The sequence below is a fragment of the Ambystoma mexicanum genome, chromosome 6q, assembly GCF_040938575.1.
Source record: "Ambystoma mexicanum isolate Mex_15411 chromosome 6q, UKY_AmexF1_1, whole genome shotgun sequence".
Taxonomy (NCBI): domain Eukaryota; kingdom Metazoa; phylum Chordata; class Amphibia; order Caudata; family Ambystomatidae; genus Ambystoma; species Ambystoma mexicanum.
In genome coordinates this window covers 720,479,990-720,502,720 of record NC_090937.1, presented here as the reverse complement: position 1 = coordinate 720,502,720, position 22,731 = coordinate 720,479,990, and the positions used below count along the sequence as shown (strand labels likewise).

General features: G+C 42.3%; 1 protein-coding gene across 2 annotated transcripts in view; it reads left to right on the top strand.

The window, feature by feature from the left end:
• Positions 1 to 22,731, top strand: part of TTC29 (tetratricopeptide repeat domain 29) — a 1,778,411-nt gene that overhangs the window by 790,630 nt on the left and 965,050 nt on the right. The window lies entirely within an intron of this gene.

Genomic DNA, 22,731 nt, shown 5'->3' with positions numbered 1-22,731 from the left:
AAGCCAGAGTCAATTATCTTGAATTATGAGGACCTCACAAGAGGTATCCAGGGTTTCTTTCTATCAAAAAGGGGACTGGGAAGAAAGAGAGGAGCACTGAAAAGGCTGGGTTGATGCTCTTTTCGTTAATGAAGGGTAATGTTGCGCATAGGTGTGAAATTATACAGGCAAGATCCTCCTATGAAAAACAGAAACTACAAATTGACATTAGTGCTTGGGAATCACTGGAGGCAGCCAGCTTGGAAAATAACTCAAAAAGTTTCTGGGTGACAGTGAATAAAAAGTTCTGGGTTTAGAGACTATGATACCGGACAGTGGCTGGGTCGCGCATTTTTCAAAACCCTGTAACAACACTGCCATGATTGCAGGAGCCTGCAAGGAGGGGAAAGGTAGGGTGACTCAGGATACTTGGTGTAACAACCATGTGAAATCTGACTATTTAGATGTACTAAAGGCAATCAAGATGTCAAAAAGAAATAGAGCACCAGGCTTGGATGTGATATCTGTAGATTATTACCAAGATTTCATTGAGATTTGGGGGCCCATTCTAGCAGGGTTGTTCAATGCGATAATGGTGACGGGCATAGTCTGGAAGAAAGCAATCAGTGTTGCTCTATTTAAGAAAGGGGGTAGAGAGTCTTCGCAATAGTGTTGCCCTATTTTACTTCTAAATTCAAGCTGGAAAATCTTTGTGAGATGTCTTTTGAAGACAATGAAGGACTGAGTGCCAGTAAACTGTATCTTATCCACAATTCAACTTGGATTACGTTTAGCACTGGGCTCTATTGATCAATGTCTTAACCTCTATTTGATCATTGCACACTCACTATACATAAAGAAAGAGCCAGTGTATCTTGCATTTATGGACCTCAGCACTGCTTTTGGCAAGGTCAATAGGACAAAGTTATGGCAGGTGCTGAGGTCCTATGATTTTCCACCATGGGTCCTGGCACCGCTCATCTCCCTACACGAGAATAGTGTAATATGTAAGATTGGGGGGAGAGGGTCACTGTACGCCTTGGTTTCTGATTCAGGCTGATGTCGGGCAAGGGTTCGTACTTGCCCCAATTCTATTCTCCCTGTATATCAACACGTTGCATAAAACCTCATTAGATTGTCATGCAGACGTTCCAAAAATATGGGGGCATTCCACTGCATGTCCTAGTGTAAACGGACGACTCGTGCTCAGACCCAAATAGCTTTGCAATTTCTGATAACCAGCTATGTTGCCTTTATGGGAGAACTAGACCTGCAGGTGAACTCTAAAAAACTCCAGTAATGTACTGTGGCACAACTAGGAAGAAGAGGAGGTTTAGGACACTGTGGTGTGGGATGGATCCAATTCCATGGGTCGATTCATTCGACTATCTGGGGGTCCCTTTTTCTGAGGCTTTTTCTCCTGAGGCTCATTTTAAAAACAACTGTGCAGTATGAAGCAGTCAGTAGGGGGCATTTTTCCCTTCATGGGGCCACATAAGCAGCAGTCGCTAAAGATAGTTAGAAAGATCTATATGGCCTCGACCAGGGGAATCATAAAATATGGTGCATCGATTTGGGACTATGGGAACCAGAAGGAAATTCAACAAGAAGAAAATGCCTTTTTGAAAAGTTGTTGGCCCTACCACTGTTGGCACTAAACTTTGTGGTCTACAATGAAGTGGGTTTAAGCTACATTGTGGATGAGGTGGCAAAAGAAGCGATTTCATTGTGACTAAGGGTTTGAGCAAATGCCAATGCTTCTCTTTGCCAGCACCTTCTAAGAAACACTGCCAAGCACAAAGAAGCGAACCAAATCAAAGTGCTCCAATATATTAAACAAACATTACAGAACTCAAATCTGGAAGGGCATTTTGATATGCCAAGCCTGCTGACCAGGGCGAGGAGCGGTGAAATGGGAAAGAACGTGATAGCTTGGATTCATGGCAATAGAGAAACTTCAGAGACAATAAAACCATCGAATAGATGTGTTATGCTATTATCAACAAACAAAATTAAAGACTATTTGACTTTGTCCCACAAGAAATCCCAATGAAGTCACATCACCAGAGCCTGTTTTAACTGTCTACCATTGAGGAAGTAATAGCAAAGAGAACAGGACTGAGCATTCATGCTGTTTGTCCTGTGTGTGGCACGGGTCTGGAGGACCTGGCACATTTCCTGTGCTTTTGCCATACTTACACTGTGTTAAAAAGTTGGTTGCTGGTCCCTGTTTTCAGAGGGTAAAGCTTTACACGGTACGGGCTAGTGCTTCTTTTTCTGCTGAAAGCAGAAGATCCCTGACAGCCTGGGTCCTGTCCTTTTTTGTAAGCATGGCTCTGAAAATGCACCAGAAGATTATGCAGGATAAAAAGGCCCTTTTGCCAACAAACCAAAGTACACCTTGCCCTCATGTAGGTGTGTAGAGTAATGGCGTTTTTATGTTACTGTTTAATTTTAAGGGGTTGGCTGAATTTTAATGTATGGACTTTATGCAGCTATGTTTTATATATGGGTTTTGTACTTTTATGGATATTGTCAGAATAAAGTTTTATTGATTACTGATTAGCTGGTTTGTTATAACTGCTGTTATTACGATTCTGATTTGTTTCCCCTAATTTCAAGTTATACGTTTGTATTGTTTTTAGTTTGAAACTTTATTGTTTTGTATTTGTCTGTATTATAGCACCTGGACTCTAGCTGACTTAGTAAATAAATGGGCTCACTAAATATCTCATACTACTACTGAGAAATAATGGGTTCAAGTAGAGAAGCACCACAATACTCTGTAAATGAGAATCGAACAGTGACTCCACATTGTACTGAAAAGAATTTGTTTAAAATGCCCTGCACAGAAGCTTATGAATATATTCAAAGGTCTATTTTTACCAGTAGCATATAACAAGTATATGATATTTAAGGACAACATAGTCTAAGCATGTGATCACCAAAGTTATATTGCTATGTTTGAGTCATCATGAAAGAGAAAGGAGGGGATTGTTTGTATAGTTGAATCGTGTGCCATATGTGATCAGTGAGCTCTGTAATGCTGCCAGATACACTCCCAATCCAAGCTTTGCCAGTAGTATGGACAGCCCCCATTGACCAGCACATTCTAAATTCATGTTCTCGGCAAGCTTGGAGTAATTATGAAAACAAAGAGCTTACATTAAATCTAATATGGTAGATGGTGAGGCAGCATAATCCTTTTAATGTTCTATAAAAGTATGGAGTTTTAACACTTTAAGTGAGTGGTAGACATTGAAGGATAATGTCCCCACACTATTGCCTTTTATCTTACATTTTCATCCATTCATTTACCTCTCTGTTCAAGCAATGTAACAGTATTTGATGCACAAGGCTCTAGACGCCATCAGAGGTAGGATCACCAGTGCAGTGCCAATACTTCTAATATGAGCATCTTTCTCAACAACCTAATGCAGCAGAGAAGCCATATTGGATCTCTACACACAATGTTTTGGGCTAACTTGCATTTCCCCAAATAATTAACAATTGGTTGCCTTTACGATCCAACCGATAGTCCATTTCCAAGTGAGCTTCATCAAGATTATTCTTTGTTAAGTGCATATTGCTAACTGAATTGCCTGTGGATGCCTATGTACATGTTTGGTGTGAATAGAAGTTCCTGTGTAAAATGCTGAATTTAGAGTCCTGGAAATTGATTTCTACAGCAGAATATAGTTGCTAATCACCTCATTAGGGTGTCATTAGGGTGTAGCTCAGCTGCTTGAGAAGACAAAAGAAACCCCATGATACTTCTCTGACATCTCTTTACAGGACACTGCCCACAGTACCCTCTCACGATCGGAACAACGTCTGCTCACTAACTCATTGGAATTGAATGCATATCACACGCCCACCAAGTAACCACTGTATCTCCTCCAATAACCAAATCATCCCCATAGACATTCATACAAACACAGCCTTGAAAACCTTGCAGGGATCTTCCCCCACCCTCAGAGGATGATCCCCCTTCCTTGGTGACCCAAACACATGATAATACATTTGATTTGTTTATTTATATAGCACACAAAGCCCAGAGGCTTCTAGTCACTTTAAATGGTTTAAATGGTTTCCAATTAATTGGTACCCCTCAACTTGAACACTACTTGAGGAAATTACAATCCCCTAAAGATAATTTGGCATGCCCAGTTCATAATACGGGTTATCATGTGACTACTGAATGCAAAAAGAGGTGGTTCCACCAAAATCAAATTACCTCTTCCTACTGTAAATCCCACCGTAAAGCTTAAGTGGTACTCAAAATAATATAATGTGCTCTCTGATTCTCATCAGATTAAAAACCTCCTCCCGAAACCACCAAGGGAAATGGCAATCTCTTTCTAGCTGAGATGTTCAGAATACCACTTCTAAAATGTTGAGTAACATTAAAAGCCAAACTTAATCAAATAACTTCAACAGGACTAGATCTGTCCAAAAACCCAGAGTTCCTTCAACATAAAGAGTGTGATCACGCTAACTAGGAAACCTAAAGCATTGGCAGAACTACCCGACCCATTCCAGACATCCTTACTCAGTGATCACATAGTTTCTATTTCCAGACCAGTCACTCAGTTATTCTACTCCTTCTTTCAAACTGGGATTGTTCCGCCAGACCGCAAGACAGCCACCACCATCATCCTCCTTCTTAAAAAAACAAATGCTGATCCAAACCTTTTTATAAACTACTGCCTAAACTCTAACATCCCTATAATTGCAAACATTTTTGAAAAAATCAAAACTGATCAGCTCACGAACAGTGAATGAAACGTTCTCCTGCATCACAAACACTCTGCGTTTCTCCCCAACTGAAGAAATGGGATTATTCTATTTTTCACGAAAGTGAAAATACTGAATTACTTTGACATTAAATACTTCCACACTCCTAATACTGCTTGAATTTTCCTCAGAATATGGTTCAGTTAATCCACACGCTCCCATGGAGCAACTCCCAGAAATGCAAGATGGTCATTGACAAAACAGCCCTATTTACCCTAACGAGCAAACCTCTGGGGTGAAGCTTGGTGATTTCAAATCTGCAATGTTGCTTATCTAATGTGTGGTTTCCCAAGAATCCAGAATTTCCCTTGGTGATTTAATGTTTAATCAAAATCTTTAATTGGCCTAATTAATCCCTACACTAATTAATTCCAACTTTACAAAAATTTGACTCACAAGACACTATAAATCACATCACTGAACAATTACAATAAATACAGGACTGGATTATAGAGAATGATCTGTACTGCAATGCCTCCAAAACTAAATTGTATTTTACGGCATCCCAAACCTCGACCACAAACCTTTTTTTTCGTGGCCCACATTGATGGATAAATACTTTCCTCAGGCTGAACAGGCTAAGAATCTGGTTCTCCTTTTTATAACTGTTTTTCCAATGCCAAACATACTCCTTCTAAAAATAAAATCCCAGTTAGAAATCCACCTCCTTGGAAGATCCTCTCTCTACCTTATTATGTCTCACAAAATAGAAGTCGTCTGAACCCTGATTTTGTTTCTGCCTCGGTTACTGTAATGCCTTATATCTTGGTCTAATTAAATACCAACTTAAACAAGTAACAATATCTATTGAGGACCACTATCAACACGGGAAGAACCTTCACCCCTCCTCCCCCAGTTAAAGCGCTACACCAAATACCCTTATTCCAGTAGTATTTAGTTTGCTTAGCCCTGTCTGAACAACATATTTATTTTATTTATATTGTTTTTTTATAACGCGCCTAATACCATACTTGAGTTCAGTTTCTAAGCGTGGATCTGGGAATTGAACCTCTGTTGCTCTGCGTGTTGTTGCTTCCAAGATGAGCACATTGCCCCTGTGCTATCCTACTATATCACCAAGGCTTTCTCCTCCTGTGCCACACTAACCAAGAACCAGGCCGGGCTTTTGAGAGAATAGATATTTTTATTAACATATGGTTTTAAGAGATATCTAGAAAACAATTCATTTACACACGCCACCTTCTCTGTGGCATCCAAATCTAAACAAAATAGATGGGACACCTTTTTAGTTTTCAATTTGACAGAATCAGGTACACTCTTTTTATCTCCTGTCCCGCACACTCCAAATGATTAAATCACACACTGCGTTGCAATATGACAGTACAATCAGGTAAAAAAGAACCCCCATTAAACGGTAAACAATGGTACTCTTTCCTAACTGAATGGAATCGGTGTATGGCAAATGGGAATATTGAGGGGGACGTTCCTCCGGCTCTGACCTGGTTCCGAAGGGTGCTGGGCTCAACGATTGATTATGTATTCCTGACAAAAGACTTGTTTGAACTATGTACTTATTTCCATGTTAAGGTGAAGGGTTTAAGTGACCACGACATGCTTGTTGGGGTATTCTCTTATCAATTGTTGCACTCTAAAAAGGCTTATCTCTCTGATGTTTGTATAAATAATGACAGAAATAGACTGGTAAAATTTGGTGGGGGTGGGTCCAAATTGAGCAATGGTCTGTGCAGAATTATTGCCACTTCTCCAGACTTAGATCTTAAATACTCCTTTAAACCCCTCACATTTGTGGAATTTTTGTGGGGGATTAATCCACCCAAAATAATGGGAGAACATGTGAAGCCTAAGCATTCCCACTCATTTGACAAAGACTCATGTCAAAAGAAGAGGGAATTAAGGAGAAATATTTCGATGCTCAAACACAAATCCCTGCATAGAGTGGAATATATCACAGAATCCAGGAAATTCCGACTGGTGTTCAGGAACTGGTCCAAGTTGCTAAGTTCCTCCGTCTACAAAAAGACTGAGAACAGATGCTTAGGGCGGTTAGGAAGGCTAATTCCAGGAATTATTGGTCACTTATTAACTCAGAGGGACTCAGTCAGTGCAGTCTACAAAGTAATGTAATTCACGAGGCAGACTCGCAGGAATACTTCATGTCTCTTTATGCTCTTTTTGCCATAGGCTCAGTAACATTTCCTAAGACAGTTAAATGGAAGTTGAACATCTAACGGGACACTATAAAAGACCTGATAAAGGAATCCTCTACCTCAAGGGTGGCAGGGCCCAACAGGCTCTCTAATCGGATACTAAAATCTGACATTTCACTGTGGTCTTGTATATTATTCCTTATGTTTAATGAAGTGGTCAGGTTGAGGACATTGCCTGGGCTGTGGTGTGGGACTATTATCATCCCAATCTATAAGACGGCTGATCCAACAAACTATCAACAAACTCACTTCTGGATTCATATAGCAACATTTCCACAGGGCTGGTGTTGCGAGAACTAGAACTCTGGGCAACAAAGGAAGGAATCCTGTCAAAGCATCAAATAAGTTTCCACTGGGGCCTGTCCAAATCATTAAATGGGCCCTGTCTCTTGCAAATCATTTGTGAAGGGAGGTCCTTCCCTGTTTGGGGCCTGGATCGATCTGTCCCAGGCCTTCAATACAGTAAACAGAGTTTGCCTCTGGCAGAAGCTCAGATAGTGGGGACTTCCATCGCGCCTATCAATAATAGTTGAACTTCATGAGCGCTCCTATCTACAAGTGAGGCTGGATCTTCAGGGTGGTTTGTCCTCACCATTACCCACTCAAAGGGGGGTGAGACAACATTGCATAGTTGCTCCTTGCCTCTTTAACTTATACCTAGCAGACCTGGCAAACAGTCTGGGTGAGTGTGGTTTGCAGAGCCCGAAGATTGGATTGGAGAGTTGAAACATGGTAGCCTATGCCAATGACATTGTGTTGCTTGACTACACCCCTGTAGGACTCAAGCACCTGCTGGATGTCTTGGGGGAGTATGCAAGGACCATTGATCTTAAAATAAACCCCTTAATGTCAGAGATAGTGCAGAAAGAACCCCCCTTGAGCTGGAGGTTATCGGGCCAGGTAATACCGGTGGACAATTAAGTTTTGTACCTCAGGTCCTTTCCATTGCAGGGACATGTGTGGACTAAAATGGAAGGTAAAATAAATCAACTGGGCTGTCAAATGAAGAAAATAATGTTTTCTGCAGGTTTTCTGTGGTACCCCTGATAAAACTTTATATTGGCAAGGCAATTCCATGCCTCATCTATGCCCTAGATATTAATTGCTTTTTGAGTGGAAGGTACTCTCACTGTTTGTTTGTTTGTTTGTTCATTCACTTAATTACGCACACCAGACCCAGAGGTAATAGGGCGCAACAATATGCAGATGCAAAGGTTACATAGTTATACAATATGTGGGGATATGCAAATATAATAGCAGTTACATTAGATACAGAGCACAGTTTAGAGTGCAAATAGAAAGCTATATAGTTACAATAATATCTAATGTACAAATCTACAATTTAGGGATGATTCGCTCTGTGCAGCCCTCAGACTCACAGGTAGAGTAGAGACATAAATGGCTATAAGTTTCAACAGTAGACAATTATCAAATATACAATTACAAAATGTTCCACTACCATGTAGCAATAGACTCACAAATGGAGCGGATTCCACTTGTGTTTCAAAGGTAGTATGCCGTTATGTAAAAGATCGTGGGTGAACGGCCAACAGGGGTAGGAGACTATGGGTCGGTCGAGATGATATGTTTGATAACATTTTTCCTAAAGTGTAGGAAAGGTTGGTCCCTGCGCAGGTCTTGAGGAATAGTATTCCATAGTTTCGCTGCCTTTACAGGGAAAATGTTGCCATCGATAGTGGTGAGTCTAAATCTAGGTATAGTCAGACAATTAGTATTGCCAGCTCTAGTTGGCCTGGTAGAGATTCTTTTTTGGAATTTATCTGACAGGTAGCTAGGGGCAGCATTGTTAAGGGCTTTGTGCGTCAAAGACAGCATCTTAAGCTGAATGTTGTTGCCTGTGGATAGCCATTTATGTTGGTGTCTGAGGGATGAAATGCGAGTTCTTTTATTAGTACCTAGGGCTGCTCTTAAGGCATTGTTTTGTAATATCTGGAGCTTCCGAATAGTAGTTTTATTGGCCCCTTTGTAAAGCTTGTTACAATAGTCAATTCTGGAGAGTATTAAGGCTCTGGCCAGAATCAAACAACTATCCTCCGAGAGGAAGCGTTTACCTGCTCTTAGCAACTTGCAGGTCTGAGCCGTGGATGAATTTAGGGATTTTAATTGTTTGTCAAAAGACAGTGTGGAATCCAAATAGAAACCAAGGGTTTTTACCTCCTTGGAGACTTTGATAGTATTCCCGTCGATAATAAATGAGGTGAACTCCAGTCCAAGTTTTTTGATGTTGGCCTGTGAACCCAAAATCAACAGCTCAGTCTTATCATCGTTCAAGCATAGGCCATGAGTGGCCATCCATGCTTGGATGATAAGGTATACCTTGTTCACCAACTCCGTGTCCTTACTGTGATCCCCAGAAAGCGGGAGGAGAATCTGAGTGTCGTCTGCATAGTTCGTGTAGGTGACAACCAGAAGTTCTAGATCATCAAACAGGGGCTTGGTGAAAATATTGTAGAGTGTTGGCGAGACACAGGAGCCCTGCTGAACACCGCACTGAATAGGGGTCGGGTCAGCGGCTGCCAATGGGGAGAAAACTCTCATTGTTCTCTCGCTCAGGAAGGATTCAATCCATCGGATAGCTTCCTGGGAGAAGTGGGCAGCTGAGTCAAGTTGTCTGCAGAGGGCCCTATGATCGACCAGATCAAATGCAGCTGAGATCAAGTAAGAGCCGAAATACTGTCCTTCCTTTGTCTCTCAGCTCGTCTCTTTGTGATTTTAAATCAATTAAGGATGTTTCTGTTCTGTGTAGTGGGCAGAAGCCAGATTGTCTATTGGCTAGGAGTTTGTACCGTTCCAGATGTTGTTGAATTTGTTTATAGGCAGCTTTGTCCAATATTTTAAGAAGAAATGGAACCGTGGTGATGGGACGGTAATTGGTCGGGATGAGGGGATCTAGTGTCTGTTTCTTGAGGAGAGGGAGCACCCAAGATTGTTTAAGATTGGCCGGGATGGTACCTGATGCGAAGGAGGCATTGATTAGTTTAGTAATGAATGGAGATAATTCTCTAGCAGCATCTTTTATAAGTTGTGCTGGACAAATGTCGCCTTTGCAGTTGGAGGGCTTCAGTGACAGGATTATTTTTTCTACTTCCAGAATAGACATTTTAGAAAAATGGAATGTATTATTGTGTGCTTTCAGTGATGCACGAGGCAGAGGGTTTTTTGACACACACACTGTAGATTTAATGCTTCTTTTTTCTGCTGAATTTTGTTTTGGAGCATGTTAAATTTTGTTAGCTAGCGCCTGTTGGATGTCTGCACACCAGGTTTTGTCTTTCGTGCAGATATCAGGTATCGCTATTGGAGATTCTAATTCTTTTAAAATAGAGAAAAGTTCTTTCATACTGGAGTTTGATTTAGCAATACGCTCATCGTAAGACTTACGTTTGGCTCAGCAAAGTTCCTTCTTGTACTGCGAGGAGAGTGAAGTTAGTTTAGTTTTATTCTCGATAGAGGGGCAAAGTCTCCAATTGGATTCACTCTTTCTCTTCAAGCTGCGAAGGTCTTTGAGTTGTGGCGTAAACCATTTGTTAAGGTGGGCTCTTGGTTTACTGGCTCTTAATTTAAAGGGTGCAATCTTATCCAGAGTGGTGAGGATAATGTTATTATATTCATGGACTAGGGTGCTCGGATCAAGATTTTCAGACAAAGCATTAAGAGTAGGGTAAGCGGGAATTACTTTCTCAACTGTTATACTTTTTTTAGTTCTAGTGATACATGGTGGCGCTAGAGGGGGAGCTGGAGGTGTGGGTCTTTTAATGGAAAGGTGGAAGGAAACCAGTAAGTGATCTGTCCATGAAAGAGGCAGGATGGAAGAAATGGTAGCTGAGCAGTTATAGTCCGCTATCCAGTCCAAGATTCTCCCCTTTTGTTGGGTGGGTTTGTTTACTTTTTGAGATAGTCCTAATGAACTAATCATATTGGCTATATCAGAAGCGTTTTTGTCCGATTGGTCGTTGAAACCTATATGAAGATCCCCTAAAAGGAGTACTTGTGAGGATAATTTAAGGTTATTTGTGAGTAGGTTGTGCAGCTCTTCCTCGAAGGTGCCAAGAGGACCGGGAGGTCTATAAATTAAATGGATAGTGAGAGATTGTGAGTTGTTTATCTGGAATTTGGCAGAAAGGAGTTCACATGATTTTACTATGTGGGTAGGAGCCAATCTTAAGGAGAGACATGTTTTAGAGATGATGGCAATGCCACCACCTCGGTCTTGTCTCACTATTGTATATCCATCCGGGATAGCTAGCATGAGTGAAGGTCCTGCTGCATTGTGAAGCCAAGTTTCTGTAATAGCAAGGAAATCCATATTACCTTCTATAATAATGTCGGCTATGTCAATGGCATGGGGGACAAGCGATCTTGCATTAAGAAGCGCTCCTTCAAGATGAGGGGGTCTCACTAGCTTCCTTGACTGGACTGATATGGGCTGTATTATTATCGACACGTAGTTTGTACTTGTGATTGTTAGTAGTCTGGGGACATTTGTATTAGGGTTAGATACGGATTGGGATCGCTTAGGGTGGCTAAGTTTCAGACTGGGCTTGTAGTTAGTTTTAGGATTAGTGGGTGGTGAAGATCTTCTCAAAGGTTCATGTAGTTTAGTTAATCTGCCACAGAGTCTAATATTTCTATTAGATGTGGCACAAGGTAGTGAGGCATAGATTACTACCTCAGAGGCACAAGGGACATTATTTGTGACTGTATTAGTCAATGTAAGCAGACTACGGTCTGGAGATAGGTACTGACGGGAGCTCAGCGAAGTATACTTGGCTACTAATGCCCGTATATGTAGTGGCCGCCATTGTACAGAGCAGTGATATTAACGTTAACATCATTCCAATTAATGTATTAGGATGGAAGTGTTACTCATGGGGTACCTGGGCAAGGTTATGGTTAAGTAGCACAAGAGATAGCTTCACTAAGCAACATAAGAATGGAATACCTATCCGTCGGCTAATCACTTATGCCTAAACATAAATTGGGCAGTGAGTATGAGGCAGTAAAGGTAAGGCAGCTAAACACTGGTACAACTAACAAGGTGGGGTACTACACTAGTACAAATCACAGTAAGGCAACTAAACATTGGCAGAAATATCAAGGACACAGTAGGTAAGGCAGCTAAACACTACACAAATATCGAAGGACACTTGCCCAACATAACTGTAATGGAGCAATTCGAGCAGCTGAGCACCTGAACAGAAGCAATACCATGACAAGGCTGATGGTAGTAGCAGGTGGGTCATAACAAAGCTGTAGGCAGCTAGCTAAAGCATCATATGTGTGGCAATAATAGTACAGATATGTATTATAGGAGTAGGCAATGTCTGTATAACATTGTGAGTTAACCAGTTAACAATGGTACATCAATGTGGAGTATGATTGGAAATTCATTACAAGTTACAATAGTGCAACCTACTGGAGCGTAATCAACCTATACTGGTACAAAACTCAGGCTAAAATGCAATGTAGGCGGTAGTAGTGGAACGGTAATATGGATACATATGCAACTAGGCAGTAGTAGCCACCATACAGTCAGAGTATGTCTGTGCTAATTATTAATGGAGGCAGGGTTAGGCTTAGCATTATATTCAACACCAGTATGAGGCTGTACATGCGGCATATGGGCATATGGGCATAGTGGTGAACAGTTAGCTAGAACTATAGCCTGCATGGTCCCACATGGTTAAAACATCGAAATCGGATAACAGTAAGGTGGGCAGCAAAACAACTTCAGGTGGTCAAACGCATCAGCAGCAGGGAGTATGCATTAGAGTACTCAGGCTGCAGTATTATCAGCACTAAATCACGTAGCACGCTGAGGCTACAGTTCAGTAAAAGCCATTGGATGGCAGTTGTAGAGCGCCATCCACTGTACAGGCTGATTCTAATACCCTAGTCGAATTCTTTCTATGAAGATCTGAAAGACTTGCTAAAGGAGAGTTCAAATCAGTTTATGTGTGGTCTCAGATCATACGCCCTGGGAATCCTGCAGGATTGTGATTATGTGTAAAATGAATGGATAAGCAACCAAATAATGTCAAAACAAATCTTTGAAAAGAATGGACTGGATACGAACAATTGCTGAGACACGCAGTACCTTATTATTTCAGTCATTGTTATTACATGATAAACCAAAGGGCTTTCTTTTGGGGTATTTGAGGCGTTTCCCCAGCTCAAGGGATAGAGCTGATTTTCTTAGGTTCTGCCTCAACCTTTTACCAACAGGAGAAATCCTTTTTGTTAGGCATAAGGATATATATGCCAACAATGCGTGCACATTATGCGGGAAATCAGGTACCCAGACTCTGAAACCTATCATGACAGTTTGTCATGGCACTTGGGATCTGAGGCTGAAGAAATTCTCAAGATTTGTGGACAAGGCCTGGTGGCTCGGAACTCAGTCTTATTGGGAAAGATTGAGTTTGGGTCATGAAACTTTGCTGACATGGCAAGCTGCTAATTTTCTGAGAGAGTTACATTTGATCTGAAATTTTGTTTTTCTTATTTTGCTTTCATAAAGTGTATGGTATATTAGGTGAATTTTATATTTTGTGAAAAGTCGAATTGTCGACTGTAACACAATAAATAAGAATCTGGCAAATTGTAATTTGGTTATCAGCTTAGAAAGTTCACAGCCATTTATAAATTTAATTTGAACGTGAGCTTAATCACTCTGCACCCACAGACATGAATTTGAGAACACTGTCCATTTTGAATCGACACCTTTGTTCCTTCTTTACCCCAAAGCAGTCTCAACCCTTTTGCTGTGAGTGTCACATGTTCCAGGAGAGAGTGTGTTTCTTTCACTGGAGACTCACTGGCTTATTTTGATACGCAGGGTTTGGGACCTTGGAACGGATAGGGATTTTCGTTTTTGGGACAATAATTCAAATGAAAGCAGGGTTACCCAATTACATTAAAGACTAGAGTCATTTAAGGTACACTGGAATGATCTTTGTTCATTTCGAATGTTAACAAAACATCACCCCATGATAAATTACCCCATGTAATTAATTATATTTTTGAAAAAATAAGCTAAGGGTATACACACTTATACCCCCTCTCCCACTAATCAAAGAGAACCCACTAATGAAAAGGGATGGGTTACAACAGACATATTCCCCTCACACTTCAGTTTCAAATGGATGTGGTGTTTTTCTACAGGGGAATTCATTGAGTTATATTTGTAGTCAAATATGTTTGTTTGTTTGTTTATTAATTTATAATGCGCGCCAGACCCAGAGGTAACCGGGCGCAGCAGAAGGAATATGCAAAGCTTACAATGTTACAGAATCAACAATTTACAATGTTACAGAGATGTACAATTTACATACTTACAGGTATATTCAAATGGTTGAAGTAAGATTAATATACATAGGTGCAGTAACTTTACAAACAGTGATGAGGTTATATACATTTGTTGACAGAGTACTAATGATACATATGTACAGTCCATATAAACTAAAGGTGTCTAGTGAAAGGTAGCTACAAGTTATTAGAGTTAATGTGTTTGATGAAGTTCATTCTGAAGTGTAGGAAGGGTTGGTCTACTCTCAGGTTATGTGGTAAAGCATTCCACAGTTTAGCAGCTTTCACAGGAAAGCTGATGCCGCCAATTTTGGCAAGTTTAAATCTTGGTACTACCAGGCAGTTGGAGTTGGCAGTTCTTGTCGGTCTGCTAGATATATTTCTGTTTATTTTATCCATCAAGTACCTAGGGGCAGCATTATTAAGAGCTTTATGGGTCAGAGAGACCATTTTTAGATGGATTTTGTTATCAGTAGAGAGCCATTTATGCTGGCGTCTAATAGAGGAGATATGCTCCCTTTTATTTATACCAAGTGCAGCTCTTAGGGCGTTATTTTGTAAAGTCTGTAACCTTTGGGTAATGGCTTTGTTGGCACCACTGTAAAGGGCATTACAGTAGTCAAGTCTGGAGAATATTAGGGCTCTCGCCAGGATCATACAGCTATCGTTAGATAGGAAGGGCTTACCTGCTCTTATTAGTTTACAGGTATAGGCTGTTGTTGATCCTAGGGAGTTAACCTGTTTAGTGAATGACATGGTAGAATCAAGGTAAAATCCAAGCGTTTTTACTTCCCTAGAGACCTTGATGACATTTCCGTCTATCATTCAAGCATAGACCATGAGATGCCATCCATGCCTGAATGATAAAATACACCCTATTCACCAACTCCCTGTCCTTACTATGGACAGGAGGGAGGAGAATCTGTGTATCATCTGCATAATTAGTGTAGGTGATACTCAGATGGTCCAAATCATTGAACAGAGGTTTGGTGAAGATGTTGTATAAGGTTGGGGAGACACAAGAGCCCTGGGGGACGCCACATGTGATAGGTGAGGGATCTGCTGCTGCTGAAGGGGAGACAACTCTCATAGTTCTCTCACTCAGAAAGGATTCTATCCATCTGATAGCCTGGGTAGAAAAATGAGCAGCCAAGTCCAAATGTCTGCAGAGGACCTTATGGTCCACAAGATCAAATGCAGCTGAGAGATCAAGTAAGAGTAGTAGTGCTGTCTTTCCATTATCTCTCAGTTCATCTATTTGGGACTTTAAATCAATAAGGGCTGTTTCAGTTCCATGTAGTGGACGTAAACCAGATTGTCTAGCTCCTAGTAGCTTATGTAGTTCAAGGTATTTTTGGATCTGAGTGTAGGCCACTTTGTCCAGTATCTTCAAGAGAAATGGTACCGTGGTGATAGAGCGGTAATTAGTAGGGATGAGAAGATCTAGTGTCTGCTTCTTGAGACCTCTTCTGCACTCACCTGCATCTGGGCCACTCTCAGCGACCTCGGTCCAGGGCCCAGCCACTCTCCACTTGCACTGCCCCCCTGGCTCCCCCTGCACTTTGGGACTGTCACTGTATCCCTACAGCCCCCTACCCAGCACTTGCTCTGCACTTACCTCGCACTTGCCACCAGCTGGCCCTTTTTATTTATTATTTATCATTTATTATTTTTTTTTTTTTTTACGCCACTTACCTTGTTCTGCACTTTTCCCCCCACCTCCTCCCCCTGCACTTTCTCCTTTTCCCCTTACCTCTGCACTTGCGCGATCTGAATGACACCTGGCCTAGTAGGATCGTTTGTCCGTCTTCCCCTTGTTTTCCCTCCCCCCCTGCCTCGTCGCGCCTTGAAACACTTGTGTATAGGCGCGTTACAAATACCATATCATATCATATCATATCATATCCAAGATTGTTTTAAGTTGGCGGGAATGGTGCCTGTAGAAAATGAAGCATTAATGAGTTGGTGGTGATAAGATGAAAGGTGATAAGTCTCTGGCGGCGTCTTTTATTAACTGTGCTGGACAGATATCACCTTTACAATTGGAAGGTTTAAGGGAGAGGATGATTTTCTCTACCTCTATTGTAGTGGTTTTGGTGAAGGAAAATTTGTTTGAGTATTGAGGATAACATTAGGCGGTGACTTAGGCGGATTAGGAAGATTGAGAGAGTCTTTTTTTAGTTGGATTTTATTTTGGAGGGTGTTTATTTTGTTTGTTAGTGCATGTTGGATATCTGCACACCAGGTCTGATCCTTGGTGCAAGTGTCTGGTATGGCAATGGGTGACTCAAGTTCTTTCAGTATGGAGAAAAGTTCCTTCATACTCGAATTAGATTTGGCAATGCGATCATTATAGGAGTTCCGCTTTGCCAGGCAAACTTCCTTTTTATACTGGCGAGAGATAGAGGTTAAGTTAGCCTTATTCTCATCGGTTGGGCATAGTTTCCAGGCAGATTCACATTTTCTCTTTGTTAGGAGTAGGGTCTTAAGTTCAGGCGTGAACCATTTGTTTAAGTGAATTTTAGGTTTACTTGTTCGCAATTTAAGTGGGGCAATTTTGTCCATAGTAGCAAGCATGATTTTATTGTATTTGTGTACTAGTACAGTAGGGTCTAAATTATCTGGTAGTGCATTTAATGTTGGGAGGATAGCAGGAATGATGTTGTCCACTGTCATGTTCTTCCTATTTCTAGTTGGGCATGATGGTGCCGTAAGTGGGGCTATAGTCACTGGTCTGGAGGTTAGAAGATTGAAGGACACCAGTGAATGGTCAGTCCAGGGTAGTGGGGAAATGGAAGAGATGACAGCTGTGCAATTAGAGTCGGCGATCCAATCTAATGTTCTACCCTTCAGATGGGTCGGTTTGTTAACTTTTTGGGATAGTCCTAATGAGTTAATGGTGTTAGCTATGGTCAAGGCGTGCGTGTCCGCTTGGTCATTAAATCCTAGGTTAGGTTGAAGTCACCTAGTATCAGCAATTGTGAGCTGGTTTTAACATTATTGGTTAGTAGACTGTGCAGATCCTCCTCAAAGGTCCCAAGCGGGCCCGGTGGTCTGTAGATTAGGTGAATGGTGAGTGATTGGGTGTTGTTTATAGGGAGTTTAGTGGTAAGGGCTTCACAGGATTGCAAAGTTTGGGTAGGGGCTAGCCTTAGCGATAAATTCATTTTAGATATGATGGCAATTCCACCTCCACGGGTGCCCTCTCGGTCTTGCCTAAATATGGTATAGCCGTCGGGGATGGCCAACATGAGAGACAGCCCTGCCGCATTATGTAGGGTTCATAGTCAAAAAGTCGAAAACATAATGTCGAATAGCAAAAATGTCGAAAAAAAAATGTCGAATGTAAAAAAGTCGAAAAACATACATATAATAGGAAAAGTCATAATTTCGAAAAAAAAATGTCGAAAAAAAATCGAAAACCCAAAACATTTTTTTTGTTTTTTTTTTTACCCAGATAGTAACATTTATTATGGGGGGGGGGTCCCCCCCCATCCCAAACCCCTACCCCAACCCCCCCCCCTCCTCCCCATCCCCCCCACCCCCCATAGATATACCTTTAATTATTTTTTAAAAATCTTTAATATAATATTAAATAATTAATTAATTATTTAAAAATCCATCCCAAACCCCTATCCCCAACCCCCCCCCCCCATCCTCCCCATCACCCCCACCCCCCATGGAAATACCTTTAATTATTCTAAAAAAAAGTTTAATAAAATATTTATTATTTACACATAAAATCGAAAAAAAGTCGACATTTTTGTTTTCGACATTTTTGTTTTTCGACTTTATATTTTCGACATTTTTGCATTCGAATATATTGTATTCGAAATTATGACTGGATACCATTATGTAGCCAGGTCTCGGTTGTAGCAATGAAGTCCAGGTTGGCTTCAGTAATTAAGTCAGCTATATCAAGGGCGTGGGCAACTAGTGATTTTACGTTAAGGAGCGCTCCTTTGTAAGAATGAGCCTCAGTTTCTACTTCGATTTGTGCATGATTTAGTATACTTCTAACGCTGGGCTTAGGCTTAAGTTTAGGGGTTTGGGAATTCGTTGTAGCTGGTAGGGCAGGAAGGAGATTAGAGGCATTACATGCCCTGTTATGTTGGCCTTTCATTTCACGTTTTGTAGAGGGGAGAAGCAGCTCATGCAGTTTGATAAGTCTGGCATGTAATTTGTTATTTCTGTCAATAGTCCAGCTCGGCTTGGAGGCATAGCCTTCTAGTCCTGGCCCATAATGGTGCTTTGAGCGAATGTGGGTAGGATTGTTTATAATTGTATCTGACGTATTGGGTAGGATGAGTACTGGCTCGCATGGGGGGACCCCAATGTGACAGTCCTGATTACTAGTGATCAGGAATGTAGACATGACCATGATACAATAGATACTGAATAGGCTTAACATTATGCGTAGCTACCACTGTCGTTGGATAGGTGGAAGCCGTGAAGTGCAGGTGCTTCCTAGGCTAAAGGTGTGGTAACCTGGAGAAAGTGTGTTGGATGTGCGAGCATGCAGCGCAGGTTGGAGAAATGACAATAAAATATATGCTTAATTACCTGTCTGTTAGGATACTAGGTTAGACACATGAATAGTCTATGGGCATATATATCATAGTAACACACACACACACAGGTGCGGACGTGCGCATATTCAATTAGGCAAAGAACAGTAATTGGCGGAAATCACAATGAGTTACAGTCTAAAGGTCAGGAGCAATGTTCAAGCTCAGTGTCACACTAGTTCAAGGGACAAAGGCTAATGGTGCACAGCTGGAGTAAGTGGCTAGACATCATAACTAGAAGGCAAGCAAAGGTCGAGGATCACAAGGCAGTATTCAATCGCACACATGAACTGTAAATCATACTGACATAGATTGTCGTTAAGTGGCGAATAGGCACAGGGTAAACAAATGCTATTTAGCATGAATTGTGGTGGCCCTAGTCAGATGGGTATGATAACACTTTTAGAGAAGTCATGCATTTAGGTGCCGTTAAGGAGGGTAAGTTACATAATATGATATCCCCAACAGAGCGAACAGAGCATGGAAGCAGAATTACGTTTCCAATATAGCAAGAAACATTTCATAGTATACACTTTAACTTCACATAGTAGAGAGGTCGCAAGTGACAGTAACTCATGGTGCGCATCAGTCAATAAGTATACAGTGCAGGAACTTTACTTATTTGTATCATATATTTGTGCCGGGAATTTGCAGTTAGTGTTTAGAGTAGGTATGCAGATTCAGGTGAGCCAAGACAATATGACGTAGGCATAGGCATATAACATATAAGGCAGCACGTGAACCGGCAAAGGGGAGTAGAGATTACCTCAAAGGTGTAAATTGGAACAGCTGGAGGCAGCCATGGCCGGGCCGACCTGGGCAGGGGGTCTGGCTCACGGCGTGTACGGCTGCGGACAGGCTCGGGACAGGGAGCCTTCTTGCCTGTGCCTTACTGCCTGGGCCGGCGCTCGCCTGCCGGCGCAGCCTATTAGCTAGTGTAGCTGAAGGGGACCAATCCGCTGGCTGCTGGCAGTTGGATAGGCTGGACCAGGGCTCACAAAGACTTGCAGAGAATGGCGATTTGCATGGCGGCCATTTTAGCCAGATGGGCTCCTCGTGGTCTGCAATGGAGATATACTCCAATTTGGCTACAAAAGTTCAAAAATAGTGCTGTGGCTGCATGCACTTGTGTGCAAATATAACTGAAAGCAGATGCCAGAGCCAAATGAGAACAAATTTGATGTAGTTTTGTCGCGTTGTGAAGGGCTTATGGGCACATGATATTTATGCCTCGAGTTTACCTTCCAGCTCGGAATGGGATCCTGTGTGGTAGCTGCTCCTGCAGTGCAGCGGGTGTCGAGGGAGCTCCTGCTCCATTGAGACTGTGCTGGTTCAGTGGGCTCGGGACAGGGAGCCTTCTTGCCTGTGCCTTACTGCCTGGCCAGGGTCTACACAGTGTTGCCCCCCACCACCCACTATGCAGGAGATTAAGGCTAGCACATTCCCCCCACACTTTTGTTGTAATTTGGATCAATTTACTTACATGGGAGACCTTGGTTATCGGGCACTGTGATGCTTGAGCTAAAACATGGTGCTGGTCCGCAGTATATTCTGGGAGCACTCAGAGCCATAATGGATATTTATTCTATGTCTCAGTGAACATTGCACTTGCTATGCTGAAAAACATGTTTTCAACGTTTTTCGTTGCTGAGCCTGGTATGCAGGCCATGGACACTGCGCTGGGTAAGCTAGGATCCACAGGTGCTGGCTGGTACCAGATAAAAAGGTTTGTTATGGCTTGCTATGCTTGCGCCAAGTTCTCAAGATGAGTTATGGAATCGTATTCCTTGGTGCTTTAGGAGAGGGAAGCGCTTTGCTCCTTGGGGTTACTGTCGATTGGCCCCGCTGGCCGCCAACGGTCACTCATCAATGCGCAAGCGCTAATGCCAGAAGGCTCGAGAAATTGCCACCCCTTTTGAGGAGTGCATATATGCAGAGCTCTGGAAAGGTCAGGTGGCTAAAGCACAAAGACCTCAGTCGGAGGGGGGACGCCTTGTTCTGACATACCTGTGGGCTGTTGTGCTCTCGGCCTGGCTGTTACCGGGGTCTTCCAGCTGCTTCTGGCGAGATGAGGGATTCAGTTACGCCCATGGTGATGTATTCTTTCTAATTCAATATCTTTTCAGTGATTTATTTCTGTGTCATCACTTATTGCTTTATGTATGTTTAACTATGAATAAATAGCCATATAAGTGCTCATCATCCCCTAACTGCGTGTGTGGGTGTGAGTTATTGTTCCGTCTACCTGCGTTCAAAGTATTTGCTCTGCTCTCCAAATGTACTGGTGATAAATAACTGTCCGTGCACTCTTGGCGAGCAATACATTTTTGGTGACGAGGATGGGATATTTGTGATGAATTGCTCCAAATATTAAATAATCTGTTTTAACGCAGATAGGCTTTTCTTACATTGCAAGCGAAAGTTTGTTTTCATTTGGCAGTGAGTGTCAGACTGTATTAATCTGTTTTCTTTGTGTGTGCATGCTAGCACGAGTGACTGCAGAGTGGAAAGAAAAAAAGAGGTTTTGCAAATTACTGTAATGATGAATAGCTTGTTCAGGAAAAAGTGCGTTCCCGCTGGTGGTGAATGTCCCGATGTGATGATCCCAGGGTGGGCTAAAGGCCCATATGATAAGTTGTCCCAGTTGTGGGCATGTGGCGCTGGGCTAAGTGAAACATGGGACAATGGTTTGGGAGAAGACGCTCCGTCAGAAGTAATGTTTTGTTTACAACTGATTTCAGTAGAGAGGGGAAAGGAATGTGCCGCATTAGGCAGGCGGGAGTGGGTCCTCTTGCATGCGTACAGGAAAATACATCAGATAAATTTGGAAATGAAAGAGCATATTTTGCAATTAGAACAAGAGTTGGCTGCCAAGCAGCAGATAGCGTTGATGCAGGAAATTCAGATGAAACTTTTCAAAGACAAGGCTGATAAATATTAGGCTGTGGCAGAGAGGGCAGCAGCTAGAGTAGCCCCGTACAAGTATAGAAAAAGACGAGGTGGGGGTCAACCAAACAAAAGTGGCAACTGTAATCGCTACCGCAGGTGTGGAGTGGGACTCTGATAAGTGGGATGGAGAAGTTTTTGACTCAACAAGCCCAGAGAGCAGCTTGGCAAATGAGTCAGATTCCAAAGCAGAACTTAATCAAAAGACAGTGGCGGCAAAGCCCGTTAGAAGACGGCATGCCGGACCTCACCCGCAGAATCCTGCAGACGGGGTTGTGGATTTAACCACGCTGGAAGATTACACCCAGCAGGAGGTTGGGGAAATCATTACTCGTTTGAGGCAAAAGTCAGGGGAACCTTTACTGACATGGATGGTGAGATTGCTGGATGGGGGCGCCGCAGGGTTGTTGGTAGATTCCACAGACTCACCGTGCTTTTTGCCTTTGTCAACTGACACCAATGTACAGGAGGTCTTAAGGGCAGGGCCGACCCCTGACAAAAATGGGCAACTTCGTTGTTGCACCCAGCAGCCCAGGCATGTAACCGCAAGTATCCTATTACCACAGATTGGCATAGCGAGGAAAAGAAGTGGTACACTTTGAAAGAGGCAATTCAAAAGGTCAGCGAGCATGCTATGAAGGAGGCAATTCATGTAAATGAACCAGGACACATGGGGGTTCTGCCGCATTCAGTTTCAACCAGGAATATGGTGATCAGAACTGCTCTGCCCGCATACAAAAGTGAAATTATGAGTTTGCTTGTAGGTATGACGGGCAAACCCACTGATGAAGTGGTGGATGCCATCCGGCAACTGGCAGACTTAGGGGAGTGGGACAAGAGTGAAGACAAGCCGCGGGAGAGAGAGGGGCGTAGTGAGAGAAGAACTGAAGGCAGGAGGCAAGATAATAGAGACTCCAGAGTGT